The sequence below is a fragment of the Pelodiscus sinensis genome, chromosome 6 (assembly GCF_049634645.1).
Source record: "Pelodiscus sinensis isolate JC-2024 chromosome 6, ASM4963464v1, whole genome shotgun sequence".
Classification (NCBI taxonomy): domain Eukaryota; kingdom Metazoa; phylum Chordata; order Testudines; family Trionychidae; genus Pelodiscus; species Pelodiscus sinensis.
In genome coordinates, this window is record NC_134716.1 from 34,897,605 (window position 1) to 34,913,592 (window position 15,988).

The 15,988-nt window shown below is 41.8% G+C and overlaps 1 long non-coding RNA gene across 4 annotated transcripts; it reads right to left on the reverse strand.

Moving 5' to 3' along the window:
- Window positions 1-4,191: 4,191 nt before the first annotated feature.
- On the reverse strand, window positions 4,192-7,818 carry LOC112543834 (uncharacterized). 4 transcript variants are annotated; one of them, XR_003087100.2, is made up of 3 exons: window positions 7,550-7,818; window positions 5,720-5,794; window positions 4,192-4,462 (listed from the first exon to the last, which is right to left on the reverse strand). It is a non-coding gene; the product is annotated as an uncharacterized LOC112543834 (long non-coding RNA). The 4 variants fall into 4 exon arrangements; XR_012905066.1 differs by having other exon boundaries at window positions 5,676-5,794; XR_012905065.1 differs by having other exon boundaries at window positions 4,192-4,465; window positions 5,676-5,794.
- Window positions 7,819-15,988: the final 8,170 nt, after the last annotated feature.

Here is a 15,988-nt window from a genome sequence, read left to right on the forward strand (position 1 = left end):
TGGGGCCTTATTACCCCTGTCACTGGTGGTAATTGTAAGTAACCTCTTTGAATCAATGACAGAAAACCAGGGTAAGTGAAAAGACAAGCAGACCCAAAATGTAACCTTTTAGGGAAAGATCTGGTTTTGCTTCTCATGCGAACTGATGTTGAAACCAGGTTCCGAAATAATAAATATAACCTGAGTAAGTAAATAAATAAAATCTATTTGTACTGGTAAACTAATCAATAAAGCACAGTGCTGGCTGTCACAATGGGGCTTCCGACTTGCAGCCAAAAGGCTCTCAGAAAACAATGCTGTATGTCATTGATTTGCATAAGTATGTATGTTTATTTTTTGGTTACCAGTTCAACCACATGTTCCAAGTGCAACAGCAAGAGAAACAAAGCTGCTGCATAGTGAACTGAAACATGCCTAAGGCAACACAAAGGTTTTTAATTGCTCAACTTCCATTCCTTCAGTGTCTGGTTCTCTAGGTGACTGATTAAGCTCTAAATTTTGAATAATATGCTAGACTCAGTGTGTAATAACTCTGCTAATACATTGAGCTGTGACCTTGCCATCTCTGCTTCTGACCTTCGCTTTTTTGCTTGCCCAAGGTGTGACATTGCACCACATACATCTGTCCTGAAGTGTTTTAATATCCCACAGATAGGATACTGGGATGTATTTATTCCTGCGTTCTGTTGGTGGAAACCCATCTTGCAGACTATGGGGAACAGGAAGTTCCCCTGGAAAAGAGATCACAGCAGCGCAGGCCCTCCAGCAATAGGAGCTTTTGGAGACTGCATTAACTGAGATTTTAAGGGACTAAAATGTCAGACACAAAACTTTTATATAGGGAGAAATGATGGCAAGTTTGATTTCTACCATTTCCCTCTTTTTAACTGTTCTATTTTAGGGTGCACCTACATTGCAGGGCTTAACTTGAAATAAGCTACGTAAATTGAGCTACATCAATTGCGTATCTTATTTTGAAGTAGCTTATTTCAAAATAGGGAGCATGTACAAAGCACTTATTTTGAAATAGAGCACCCTTCCTCTGACTTCTCTTATTCCTCATATAATGAGGGTTACAGGAGTCGGTGTAAGACGGCCTCTACCTTGACAGTGTTTTGACACTATTTCGAAATAACTGCCTGCTGTGTAGATGCGGACTAAGTTATTTCGGAATAGTGACATAGTACCCTTATTTCCTTTTTTAAAACAACATCCCTTCTCATCATTGCTGTGAACCAGACTTTGCAATGTTCTTGCATCAAAAGGAAGAGAAATTGTTTCTAATGTTAAAAAGAAATTAAAATTTATTTTAGAAATGAAATATATGAATGAAATGAAAATGAAAACAAATATAGTAAAATCTACATTGTACAACCCTCTCTCACCTTGGGGATCACTCTTCCATCAAAGTCAGTGGAAATACTAATGGAAGAACTGGTGTGAGCTATTGTTGCAATATATGGCATAATTCTTCTATGCATTTGCTTCTAATTTTTTTCCAGCCACCTTGTTACTTCTTTTCTTCATTTAGCTGGTTATTGTGGAAAATATTCTGATACTCAGGTTGGTGATACATCCAGTACCTTATAGCCTGTGATGTGTCTCTGCACCCTCTATATTGCATGTCTGATGTACATGCATAAACATTTACTAGATTGAGCAGGAGACTTTTTGCTATTTTGTTTGTGCTAAAAGGATCCAAAAGTCACGTTTTGCCAGATAAATTAAGAATTTTTGTTATCACCTGGGAAATATTAGAAAACATTAGGAGTATCAAAATGCGGAGTGACTATTTGGTTGGGGGGGAGAATAGTTTCAATTTATAAAGGGTATTAAAGTCCCTTTTCCAGTTTCTATGGAAGGGGCTATATACAACACCAGCCCATGCCTACACAAACCCTTTGATACAGGCCTGTGAAGCAATAATTTGTGCCAGGCTATGTCTCTCCTCCTCATTCTTAGAGTGTAGATACCTATTAAAAATTTGATTGTTGAAAAATGGCTTTTGAATGCAGGACTCTAATAAGAGTTAGGATATGTCAGACTAGTACACACATCTTGTACAATTGGTAGTATTTCTGCAGTCTAATTTCATTTCAGATCTGTTAAGTTTCACACATCTGGCATTTAACTTTTTCTGAGGCTGCTGTCTTTAAAAGTTCAATAATTCTGTCTCAGGGACTTTTGCTTGATTAAATAAATTAGCTGAGTGATCAAACCCTTACCTCGTGTGAGCACTCAGGTTGCTGACAATTATTGCCCTTAAAAAGAAAAGTTTATTTATCAAAGTCTGCTTGTTACACTGGTTGGATAAATCTGTTTCTAAGTGAAGTTTGTGACTTCCAGCCCGTGACTATCGGAAAAACATGACCATTCAACCCAATCTGAGATTTACACCTCCGCTTAAATCACATCCAAGTGGGTGATATAGCCTCAAGCCCTGTCTGATAATGTACTAGTCTGTGATTTGACATTAAACTCAATTATTGGAAATGAAAAAAAAAAAATCTCTCCTTTCATATCCATTAGCAAAATTGGCATTATATTTTATCTTCTCTTACATCAAAGGGACTTTGGGGTTGTTTTTCTCAGTTTTATTGTTAAAACATTTTAATTAAAAAAGTATTCAATTTATTTTCTGGATCATTGATGGGAACCAGGCGCAAGCTCTGATTTGCATATGAAAGCAGCAACTCTATGATATCTAGCTGTCAGCAATATTTTTCTAAAAGGATGTAAACCTGTCAAAGGTTCTTTAATGTTGCTGCATATTCTAGGGTCTGACTTCAGAATAAACTTTTTTTAAAGAAGTTCAAGCTGTTCTAGTTGCCTTCCAAGAACTTTGTATAAACGTATTTTATCTTTTATGAAAATAAATTAATTGTGACCATTTATTACTCTTTAATTGCTCAAACAAAGCAGTATAAATAAAACTATAACTTTCTGAAGCTTTCGGCTTTCATTGTGCACTGAAACACTTAGAAATACCAAATTATTTCTGTGTGTGTTAATAGGTGTTCATACAAAAACTCAAAATCATGCAATGGTTAGATATGTTCATGTAAGTGTAAATATAGTTGTTCTTGCCAGATCTTTCCTGGTGTAAATCAGAAGGTTGAACCTCTCTAGTCTAGCGCACTCTCGTCTGGCAACATCTGTGGTCCAGCATGATTTTAGTTATATGGATGTCCACTTACCATTGGTGTGGTCAAATTTCCCATGGTCCAATAAAGTTTGTTTACAGCCACCAGTCCTGGCTTCCAGTTCTGTGCTGTTATTTAGCTCTAATTTACCCCTAAATGTCTTCTAAGAGCCCAGTAAACAGCGGAAGTGTTGGTAATGCTGCTAGGCAATTTTGACTTTCTGTGGTCTGACAAATTCTCTGATTCAGCACCAGTCAGGCCTTCCTGGTGCTTGACAAGAGAGATTCAACCTGTATTAGCTTCAGGGGAATTTTGCCAGCTCAGGGTATTACTCAGCATCCATCATGTATGCATATTAGGTTAATTAGCTTTATAATTCCTAAATGTCTTTCCCAATTAATGGTTATTCTGCAACTCTTTAAATAAAAAGTTTGGGGCTAAATCCTGTTTACCATATTCACACAGAGAGTCACATTGAAGTTAATGGGACTGCTAAGATGAGCAAAATTTGATCCTTATTCAGTTAAATACTAGCACTATAGGATGTAGCATGGGGTACAGATCACAGCTGGAGGATTCTCTGCATCTTGGGGTCTTCAAAGTATTTGAAGGCTTCAATATTTGAGATATAGGTGAGAGGATTATTCCAGGGGTGGTTGGGTGAGATTCTGTGGCCTGCACTGTGCAGGGGGTCAGACTAGATGATCATAATGGTCCCTTCTGACCTTAAAGTCTATGAGGATCTATGGCACACTGAATAAATCTGATTTTGATTCTAAACTTTTGATTCTGGGAGTCAGAAATGTCTACTGCAATATACTTTAGCTAGGGCCCAGATATGACTAGGGCATCAGAGTATCCCAATTCTGTTTTCTTGTATCTGAAATTCCCATAGCAAATGTCAGAGGAATAAGGGGAGAAATGTAGATTCAATGTGCAATATTTCTGCAGAAATTCCATTCCTAATTTTGGTGTGTCATGCAAGAACTCATATTCTTAAGTATTTTTATGGGGAGAAATAGAAAGTTCAACTGTTAGTCTTCTAACCTTCCTACTCCAACAATTTGTATTTAATGAATCTGATCTTATCAAGGATGATAGCTGAAGATATGTACAGTCAAGCTCCCTCATGTGCTCTTTCTCATTTTTTTCCTCTCCTCTAAGTTCCCATGGGCAATTAATTTGTTGGCTGTTGCATGCCACAGAACCACTTGCTGTCCCTGCGGCAGCTGAATGTGAACCCTGAGGAACTGGGCCACGTTCTTCTCTTTTTTTCTGTGTCTCTTGCCACAAGGAGAAGTTATGTGAATGTCTCTTGCCTGCTGAAAATAAAAAACAAAATATAGGTGATAATCCAAAAAGAGAATCAATTCGACCAACCATTAAGCTTTATTCGTTTTGATCACTTTTAAAAGTGTCTAGGTAGTCTGGTTTGTAACCCTGTCAATGATACTAAAGAATAAAGATATTACCGCATTTACTTTTTTTCGAAGTTCCTGTTTAAACAGAATTCTCATGAGAGAATATTACCCCTCTCATCAATTTTCTCCTTATTTTTTTAAAGCAAGTGCTTCGCCTTAGACTAGAACTCAGCACCACTGACGAATCAATATTATTATTTTCAGTTAAATACTTGCTCATACTTCCACACTGTTTTCCTTCTTTCTTGGACTTTTTCAAGGTCTGCCTATTATGACAGACAATAATAGAAGCATCTCAGTTCACTTCCCCTACTGAATCCTGCAAACTCAAAACTGCTTTAACACTTCTAAATATAATACCCCTTTTATAGCTTCTAATTTGCTGGGTCTCACAACAGGGTGGTTTTTTCATTAATTCTTTGCCTCTAGCTGTTCTTCAGCTGTAATTCTGTTTTACTTAGCAATGTTCAAAAGAGTCCCTTTAGCATTGGCGTAAACTTTGCACAAAACAAGTCTCAGCTATTTCAAATGTAGCTTCCCCCTTATGTTGATTTTCCCCATACATAATTATTATCTATAACTAAATCAAATCCTCCTCCTCTTCAGCTGTAATTGTGGTGAATTCACTTTGGTAAGAAAGTCTACATCAGAATTAGTTCACAGTAAGGAAAAAAAGAAGATTTAACAAGAACATTTAATACATTCATTGTAAAAAGGGAAACTGTAGCCTAACAAATTGCACCTGGTCCCAATTAACTTGTTGTAGGGCTTGGCAGCAGAAACTCCATAACATATTTTTCCAAGTGTTCTACATGGCTGTGCCTCACTGAGCCATAGAGTTTGAAAAAGGAGAATAGTGTACAAATCATGGTTTCTGAAACAATTAGAGCAAAGGTAATATGCCTGATCAATTTCCCCTGGAATTCAATGGCATGACTTTTACTGACTTGGATAGGAGTTGGGTTAGAACCAGTGACAGGAAACGTAAAGCACTTCAAACAAAAAGAAATATTATACTGTGTGTCATTCTCTTATGCTGGACATCACTTTCACTGTGGAAACAGTAACATACTTAAGGCATGATTCTGTGTGCCTTTTTAGATAGTTATACCCGGGTCTGAGAATCTTCCTCCAACTTCTTTTATGTCCACACACCTGAAATATGTCCTCTGCAACATCCCAAAAGTATTCCATTAAGTTTCAGCATGTTATGTTGGTAGTTCTTCTAACCTGGTATAGTGAAATAACACCAAGTTTTATGAATCAGCTGAATCAAATCTCCTAATTTACAATTATCCTCAGTGAATAAAGACAAATCACATCCCACTCTTCATGTCAATTTGCATATCTTGCACGTCTCTTACCTATATTATAACCCATCCAAAATTTGCAGTAGATTATGGGTTATTTGTCCATATATTTATTGCAATCAATGTCACAATAACTCTTCAAATACTTTGTGTCCTAAATGAGAAACAGCTGGATTTTTGTTTGCTTGTTTTACAGGCCGTTGCATATGCTTGCTTTTAGTTAACCTGCTACTACGAGTGCAGGAAACCACAGCAAACTGAGTCCCAGAGCAGCAGAGGGGAAGTGCAACAGTTTCTCTGTATTCTCACGTTGGACCTAATAGTAACAGAAATATAAGGTTGCCCCCATCCAGAGGAACAAATAGCAAGAGATGGGAGAAGTGGTCACCATTTTTTCATCAGCGCTCTGTCTACACTACATAATTTTTGTGGAAAAGAAAATGCAAATGAAGTGCTCATTAGCATTTCTCATGCTCTCATTTGCATAGTCTCTTCTGATCCTTTTTGCGGAAGAGGTTTTTGGCCAAAAAAATTTAATGTAGATGGGGCCATTTTGTGCGAAAAATCCCTTTTGCGCAAGAACCCTTATTCCTCAAAAAATGAAGTTTACAGGGCAGAATGGCTCCCTCTACACTGCATTTTTTTGTGCAAAAACCTCTTCTTCAAAAAGGATCGAAGCGCTTTATTGGCATTTCCTCTTCTGCTAAAATAGCACAGTGTAGACGTAGCCTAAGACTACAGTGACCACAGGAAGTTGTCATTCAACCTGGTTTGGCAGAAAGTCAGGATCATTCTTTCGCTGGTAAGAGGTGGACTTTTTAAATAAAGGTACCTTCTCTCTCTGGCTGTGTCTACATTGGCATCCCTTTCCGGAAAAGGGATGCTAATGAGACACTTCGGAATTGCAGGTTCGGAATTCCCCCAAACCTGGATGAGGTCCATGATCTTAGCACTAGACCAGGCGGGCGCCTGCCTCTTGCCGCCCCGGGCAGGCTCCTGGGAGCCACCAGCCTTGTCCAGGGAAGAGGCAGAGGGCTGGGTGGCAGCAGGTGGCTGGCTCATGCCGTGCCAGGTACAGGGTCTGCTGGCTGGGTGCTGTCAGGCTTGCACCTGGCATGGGCACCGTAGCCAGCCTGTGCCCCTTTAAGGGCACAATGTGACTTTGTAAAGCAGCAAAGTCAAACTGCTGTAATTAGCTGCTATCCTGAATAAAGTGGAAGAAATGCTGTTACCTCTGTTTCTGTGGGGTATTAGTCTAAAATAGGCTATTGTGGAGGGGGAATTTCCAGAATACCTTTCCAGTCTATGAATTGCATGGCCCTGCTACCCAAAGCTGGAAAGGAATTATTTTTTTCTTCAGTAATAGTCAGCAAAGCATTTATGCTATGTGTGTCAAATGACTTATTTTAGAATAGACACACCAAGAACAAACAAAAAAGTAATATCTATGTGAAGCTACTCTAATTCTCACTGAATTCAGTTGAAAGCAGGGGTGATGGGTAAAGGGAGATACAGGGGGGCCACTGGCCATGTGACACCCTCTCCTTAGGTCCCAGGACTTGTCTTTTCGCTGCCCTTCCTCTGCTCCTGTCCCCCCAAACAATGCAGTGCCCCGGGGAACTAGTTGGGCTTGATGCTAGCAGTGAGAGTCCATCCCCTCCATACACACACTCACCATCAGCAGTGAGGGAAGTGGAGCAATTTCCAGGGGGCAGTCTGGCTGTTTCGCTCCGCTTCCCAGCAGTGAATGTGAAAGTGGTCCAGCCACATCGCTCCGCTTCCCAGCAGTAAGTGTGGGGGAGGCGGGAGTCAAACTAGTGCATTGGAAGTTACATCCTTCCCCATTTCTGACTGTTACTAAGATTATTCTTAGAACATCACTCTCTCTTTGCGCTAATAAGATGGCTTAATTGTTTCATGTAACCCAGTGTGTTTGTGGGCAGGTTGATACTACTGCTTATGTTGATATAACTTACATAATCACTTACATCATCTCCAAGCAATGCAAGTTATTGTGACCTAAGCACTGTCTACCCCTGGGTTATGTTGGTGGGAAACAGTCTCCTGCTGACATAGCTTCTGCCTCTCTGAGGTGGAATAGTTCTCCTGTTGGCATAGAGAGTCTCCACCAGGTACACTGAAGTGACTTGGCTGCATTGGAGAAGATCTACTAACATGGGACTAGTCTATACTAGAAGTGCTAAGCAACTTTATGTACCATGATAAACTGGTATATGTTATTTCCTTAAAGGAATAACACATTTAATATTTCTGAACAATCTGGAAAGGGCAGGATAGTGCAGGACATGCTTTTCTGAGGGAAAATCTGGGATTGTGTGTGTGTTCAGGTCACTCTGGAGTCCTTAACAAGGTTGGTGAGACCCTTGTGGCTTCACAAGCATCTTGGAGTGACTGTCATGCTGATGCCTGTTTGACAGCAGCACAATTGGAGGTAGCCTTGCAAAGGCACCCCAAATTACAGAATAGAGGTAACACAGCTGCTCACTCCTGTGGATTGCACCCTTCTTTGCCACAGATACACAGAGAGGGAACAGAAGTCCCGGGAAATTGTATGATGTTACAGACCATCTTAGTAGCTCACAAGGAAATTGAGGACCTCAAGCAGGATAAGAGAGGCAATAAAAGTGGTTTGAAACAGTTTTTGTGGTACATCCCAAAAGACAAGGATCCTTTAGGGTTACAAGAATCATTTATCTGCTCTGTTGAGCACAGAAGGGAACAGAGGTCTAAAACATAACATTTGCAGAATTTCAGAAACCTGGTTTCAGACAAGAAATGACAAAATTTGGCCCTGCAAACAAACTTGGAAAAAATTGCCTAGTAAAATTTGGGAATTTTCAACCGCTATGATAAGGTAAGTAAAATACATGAAAGACAGCGTTGTATTTTACAAAAAGAAAATCTTCTCCTTTTTAGTTCTGCCTTCTTTGATCTGATGTGACAACAAACACATTTCCTGCTGATTGTTTGGTCATTTTCAATTGAGTTTTCATGCAGTGTTTCTCAGATGTCATAAGAGTAATCCATATGCAGCAAATAGCCTGAATAAAATCACCTTGTGCTTCCTTGTCAACATAAAACAGTTAAGGGAAGGAAATTAGTTGGATGTCAGGTGTGTGTGTGGGAGGGGGGGGGGGAGTTGAAGGGGGGTGGGCGAGAGGTTAAGGAACATTAGATGGATGACTCATGGCATTACCAAGTAAATAGACTGTATGACCAGTCCTTTCATGCTTATACAACAGCATGAAAAGCAATGTTTACAATGTACTTATTGTTTGCAGTACAGTAATCCTTAGTAGATCCATTTTCCTGTTTTCAGGAGATATAATTTGATCATTAAAATTCTCTCTGGGCTAAATATGAGCAATAGTATGTAGGAGCTGTGAAGGCAAAGCTGAGGTTAAATAAATAAAACTCATTTCTCATAGAAATCATAAAGGTTAGAAATAGGTATAAACCTATTACTCCAGCATACATCAGTGCAAGATTATTCCCTACACTATATTCACCACTACTTTGTGTCATCTAGTTGCAAATGTCCCAAGAGATGGCATGTTCTTCCACCACTTCCCTTGGGAGGCTATTTCACAATTGAATAGAGCTCACTGTCAAGTTGCTTTAAAAAAAAAAGTCAAAATGCATATGTGCACATCTTTATTTATTTGTGCAGCAGACCATAACTCCAATATGCTTCCAATATGCATTTTTATTTTTGACTTTTATCTAAACACTCAAAAAAAGGAAACCTCACACGTGTATTTTGCAAAGTTAAGAACAATGTGTGAAATATTTGACGTATATCGCTGAAGGCTAGAAATTCAACCTTTGTTCAAGTTCAAACTGCATTCAGGAACAAACAGTCGTTCCAAATAACTTGTTCTGATAGGTAATGGCAAGCCGGGCCATGTAATACCTAGAACCTACAAAGACTTGCATTCATACTTTAGGGGTGGGGACCCTTTTTGGGGTGGGAGCTGCTCACCCACAGAAAAATCAATCAGGGTCATACCCAAGTGAGAAGCAAAAAACTAACCAAACAAACCCTCGCTGATGTGGCCCTCTAAGAAAGAGAAAAGTACTCTTCACATTCCCCTCGCACACCAGAGCCTCAGGGTGCCCGGGCTAGTACATTTGGCAAGCTCCAGTCCTGCAGGGAGGTGGTAGTGGGGGCTGGAAACCCAGCATGGGCTCCCCAGTGCTGGTTGGGGGAGCCCTGAGCCTCAGGGGCCAGATCCATGCATGCTGGGGGTCCCTTGACTTCTATTGCATTGTGGTGGTGTTGCATTGGATGACGTTTCACGTGAGTTAAAAATGGAGGGCCTTACTGAAAGAAATGAAAAGTGATATAAATATAAGGGCCCTTAAGAAGTCTTCTACTCCAATCCCTGTGATGAGACAGTACCAAATATATCTACTATTTGTCTACTCTGTTCTGAATAGTGGGTGGAAAGTTAATGTATTTCAATAACTGATCAGGTGAAACTGCTTGTGTCTTGCTTTCAATGCTCTTGTTAATGCATCTAGACTTACGTTTGCTTTTTGGAAATAGTATTACATTGGTGGCCCATATTTAGCCCACTATAGCCCCCAGATCCTTTTCTGCAGAACTCCTTCCTAGGCAGTCATTCCCTATTTTGTATTTGTGCCATTGATTGTTCCTTTCTAAGTGTAGGACTTTGCAGATGTGCTTACTGAATTTCATCCAAACCATTTTTCTAGGTCTGACTACCAAAAGGAGGCTTCCAGACTACACTCCAATACTAAATTCTACAGGCCACTTTCCTCAGATCTCACAGAGGAGTACACTAAGAAACTGCACCATCTGCTCAGGAGACTCCCTACACAAGCACAGGAACAAATCAACACACCCTTAATGCCCTGACCAGCGTTATTCTATCTACTACCAAAGATCCACAAACCTGGAAATCCTGGATGCGCCATCATCTTGGGCATTGGCACTCTCACTGAAGGACTGTCTGGATATGTGGACTTTCTACTCAGACCCTACGCCACCAGCACTCCCAGCTATCTCCGTGACATCACTGATTTCCTGAGAAAATGACAATGCATTGGTGATCTTCCAGAAAACACCATCCTAGCCACTATGGATGTAGAGGCTCTCTACACAAACATCCCACACATAGATGGAATACAAGATGTCAGGAACAGTATCCCTGATGATGCCACAGAACAACTGGTGGCTGAGCTCTGTGACTTTATCCTCACACACAACTATTTCAGATTCGGTGACAATATATACCTCCAAACCAGTGGCACTGCTATGGGCACCCGCATGGCTCCACAATATGCCAACATTTTTATGGCTGACCTGGAACAATGCTTCCTCAGCTCTCGTCCACTAACATCCCTTCTCTACCTATGCTATATTGATGACATCTTCATTATCTTGACCTATGGGAAGGAGACTCTGGAAGAATTCCACCACAATTTCAACAGCTTCCACCCCACCATCAATCTCAGCCTGGACCAGTCTACACAAGAGTTCCACTTCCTGGACACCATGGTGCAAATAAGTAACGGTCACATAAACACCACCCTATACCGAAAACCTACCAACTGCTATGCCTGCCTTCATGCCTCCAGCTTTCATCCCGGACACACCACACAATCCATTGTCTACAGCCAAGACTAAGGTACAACCGCATCTGCTCCAGCCCCTCAGACAGAGACAAACACCTACAAGATCTTCACCAAGCATTCTTGAAACTGATACCCACTTGAGGAAGTAAGGAAACAGATTAACAGAGCCAGATGTGTACCCAGAAGTCTCCTACTACAAGACAAGCCTAAAAAAGAAACCAACAGAACACCACTGGCCATCACGTACAGTTTTCAGCTAAAGCCTCTCCAACACATCATCAGTGATTCCTCACTTTCACAGGCCTTGGGAGGCAGGCCGCCAACCTGAAGCAAATTCTCACCAGCAACTATATACCAACAAACCTTGGTGCCAACTCTGCCCTCATATCTACACCAGTGACACCATCACAGGACCTAACCAGATCAGCCACACCATCACTGGTTCATTCACCTGCACATTTACCAATATATATATATATGCCATCATGTGCCAGCAATGCTCCTCTTCTATATACATCGACCAAACTGGACAGTCCCTATGTAAAAGAATAAATGGACACAAATCAGATATTAAGAATGGCAATATACAAAAACCTGTAGGACAGTGGTCACCAACCAGTAGATTGGGATCTACTGGTAAACCTTGGAGCCTCTGACAGGTGATCTTGACTGGTTTGGCCACGAGGCTGTCAAGTATGGGCACTTCAGCTGCCCTTCCCCCTACTGCTGTGCAGTCCTGCCCTTTGCTTTGGAGCTGCCTCTCCCCACAACTAGGAGTCTCCTGCTTGCTGTGCAGGGCAGGAGAGGGAGAGGAGGCTGCTGATGTTAAGGTGCCCCCTCTCCCACCCTGTATCCTATCTCCACAGAGCAGAGAGGGGGCACAACATGATTTGGGATGGAGTTTGCTGGCTGCTTTTGGGAGCAGTCCAGGCCCAGGGCAGGGGTGAGCCTGCCTAGCCCCACTGTACCACCATCCAGGAGCCACCTGAGGTAAGCAGTGCCCAGTAGGAGCCTGCATCCTGAAACCCTGCCCCAGTCATGAACCCCCTCCTGCACTCCAGAACCCTATCCTAGCCCCAAGCACCCCTGCATCCAAACACACTCCCAGAGCCTTCACTAGAACTGCCTGCCCCAAGCTCAGCCCAGAGCCCCTCTCTCACTCCAAATCCCTTAATCCAAGACCAGAGCCTGCACCTCAACCCTCTGCCCCTGCCTGGTGAAAGTGTGGGAGGAAGGGGAGAGATGGAGGATGAAGTAAGCAGGGGCGGGGTCTCTGAGAAGGAGCACAAAAGAGGCGGGGCAAACGTATTTGGATTTGAGGTAGATCTTGAATGCACTTAAATTCAAAAAGTGATCTTGTGCTTAAAAAAGTTGGAGACGCCTGCTTTAGGAGAACACTTCAATCCCCTGGACACACAGTAGCAGATTTAAAGCTAGCCATCCTGCAACAAAAAAAACTTCAAGACCACACTTCAAAGAGAAACTGCTAAACTACAGTTCATCTGCCAATCCATCAGTTTAGGATTAAACACAGACTGTGAATGGCTAGCCAAGTACAAAAGCAGTTTCTCCTCTCTTGGTGTTTACACCTCCACACCAGCTACTAGAAGTGGGCCTCACACTCCCTGACTGAATTAACCTCGTTATCTCTAGCCTGAATATTTATACCTGCCTCTGGATTTTCCACTACACGCATCTAATGAAGTGGGTCTTTGCCCACGAAAGCTTATGCTCCTATTCATCTGTTAGTGGATCTGCAAAAGCGACAAGGACTCCTGTGGTACCTTATAACTAAGACAGCTACCTCTCTGATACTTACCACCATTTCTCTAGTTAGTTGGTTTCTTCCAGTTTGATATTGTGTTGCTGCATATAAGAAAAGTGACCATTTATATGACAATTTTTACTGGGATTACACAATTATCATAAAACTTGCCCAAAGTATGTTATGTAAGGTACCAATAGAAATGTTATGAATTGCTAAATACAATTATCACCACATACATGTCATCTTTGTATCGAAAGTTATGAGTATTGGCTATGTACTGGTACCTTTCACATGCATTGTATTTCTGGGCTACTTGCCCTAGATAGCTAGCCAGCCTGAATGTGAATCCATGTGAGGATACTCCAATCTCACAACAAGCCATTGAACAATCTCTCCTTTCCCAGAAGGTCTTACCTTTGGATGCCTCACACAGCAATGAGCCCCCTGGATTCAGCAAAGCATGTAGGAATATGGAATAATCTTATACATTGTCTACTGTCTATTCCAGCATACCTTGGTAGTTTTCCATAGACAGGAGCTGTGGGCTTTGTTTGGGGCAGTAAATTTCCATGTACAAGGAAGAGGATATAAAAGATACGTAACCTGAGACATCTCTATTTTGCCTCTTTCCTGCTCCAAATTCTCTGGATTGTAGATTTACAATTAAAAGGAGAATTTTGAACGATGGACTGAAAACCTTCCAATCTTTTGGAAGTTACCAGAGGGACTTTTTCAAGACAGCAGTCTATTCCATCACTGATATAAGGACTTCACAATCATTTGTATGTATACCATCTATTGACCATTTTAACTCTCTTTCTGTCATTAATAAATTTTTCATTAGTTTGCTAAGGACTGGCTAACAGTGTGATATCTGTGTAAGATCTGAGATACATATTGATCGGGGGAGTAAGTGTCTGCTCCTTTGGGATTAGTAAGAATCTCACATATGGCGAATTGGATGTTCAGTAATCTCTTACTATATTAGATCTGTTTATCTGGATGGAAGCTAAGGGCTGCAATGCTTAAGGGAGGGGGGTGGTATTTGGCTTCTGGTTAACAAGTCTGCTACTGAAGAGGCTTTTTGTATTACTGGCTTGTAAATGTAATTCAAGAATGAGCCACCAGTTTTGGATAACTGCCTGTCCTTTTTCTTGCAGTCTGCTCTGTGTGTGGCATTCTCAGTGTGATCCATCCCAGGCACAGAGTCACAGGTATCAACCTTATAAGTGTGCTCTCTAGGGGTGTGTTTACACTATGGAGAAGATTGATCCTCTGGAGGTCAATCTTCTAGTGTTCGATTTAGCAGGTCTAGGGTAAACCCCCCCAGATTGAACGCTGAGGGCAGCTCCCACTGGTGTCCTGTACTCCTCATTCTGCAAGGAGTAAGCTTCTCACAGTGGAGATGCTATGGCAGTTCAGCTTAAGGTAAGAAGAATCTAGCTACACATTTTGCCTTATCCAACATAGACCAGGCCTATGTTATTATCCAAACCATTTATGAAGATATTGAATGGAACCAGAACCAGGACAGATCCCTGTGAGATTCCACTTAATATGCCCTTCTGGTTTGATAACGAGCCATTGATAACTACTCTCTCTGGTTTTCAAGCCAGTTGTACACCTACTTAACAGTAGATATGTCTAGGCTATATTCCTCTAGATTACGAAATAATTATATATCAATAAATATTCCCTATGTTATTTGTTGTATATTAATTATTTGTATTATGAGCCTGAAATATTCAATGTGCTCCTGAATTTTGTATTGAAGCACACAACTGTATTAGAGAAGATAGGGTTGGGGAGCTGCAGTCATTTCCCTCCTCCCTCCCCCCCCCCCCCCCCCCCCGCCCCTTCAAAGAGTAGGCACATAGACGGGTTTTCATTCAGTTCTCTTTTGGAAGGGCATTCCCTGCATCTCTAAGGGCTACAAATTTAGGCCAAAAATTCAGATTTGGATGTTTTAATATTAGACCGCTAAATCTACTTATAATACTGAAAAAAAGTTTCAGAAATGCTAGAAGTCACAGCTTTGAATAGTCAGTTCCTCTGAAAAATCTGTTTATTATCCTTGTAAGTGCCAAGGGGCTTGAGGACCTATCTGGTCTCGAGAAGCAACTTAGTGGGTGGATTCTGTGACAAACTCCCTTGTCCTTGAATATGGGATCCTACTATATTGTCCCCTAGAATCATGATACTATCTCCTGGCATGCTCACAGAATTGTCTCAGAATTGCTGTATTAGTTGTTACTAGCAGGGTGTGTGTGTGTGTGTGTGTGTGTGTGTGTGTGTGTGTGTGTGTGTGTGTGTGTGTGGGGAAGGGGAGGGATGCAGGAGTCAAGACCCAGTGTGGAGGATGCAGAAATCAGGGCAGGGGGTTAGGAGGTGCATGTGGGGCTCAGAGCAAGGGGCTGGGAGGTTGGTGAGGGCTTACCAGAGCCATGCTTGGTGGCGAGGGCAGCACTGCCCTGGCAACAGTTCCTCTTGGGAGCCCAGGGTGTGCTGCCCTGCTGGCCATGTTCCTTGGGAGGAGCCATCAGCCAGGCAGCACATTGCCTGGCTTCCCCTTCCCCCTGGAAGGAGCTGCTGCAAGCTCCCTCGGGAGGAGTTGCCACCAGAACCCCCAAGGGGACCTCTGGCTAGAGCAATGCCACCCTTGCCACCACAGTGGGCCCCCCAACCTCCCTGCCCTCTGTCCTGAGCCCCCTTCCCATCTGGTGC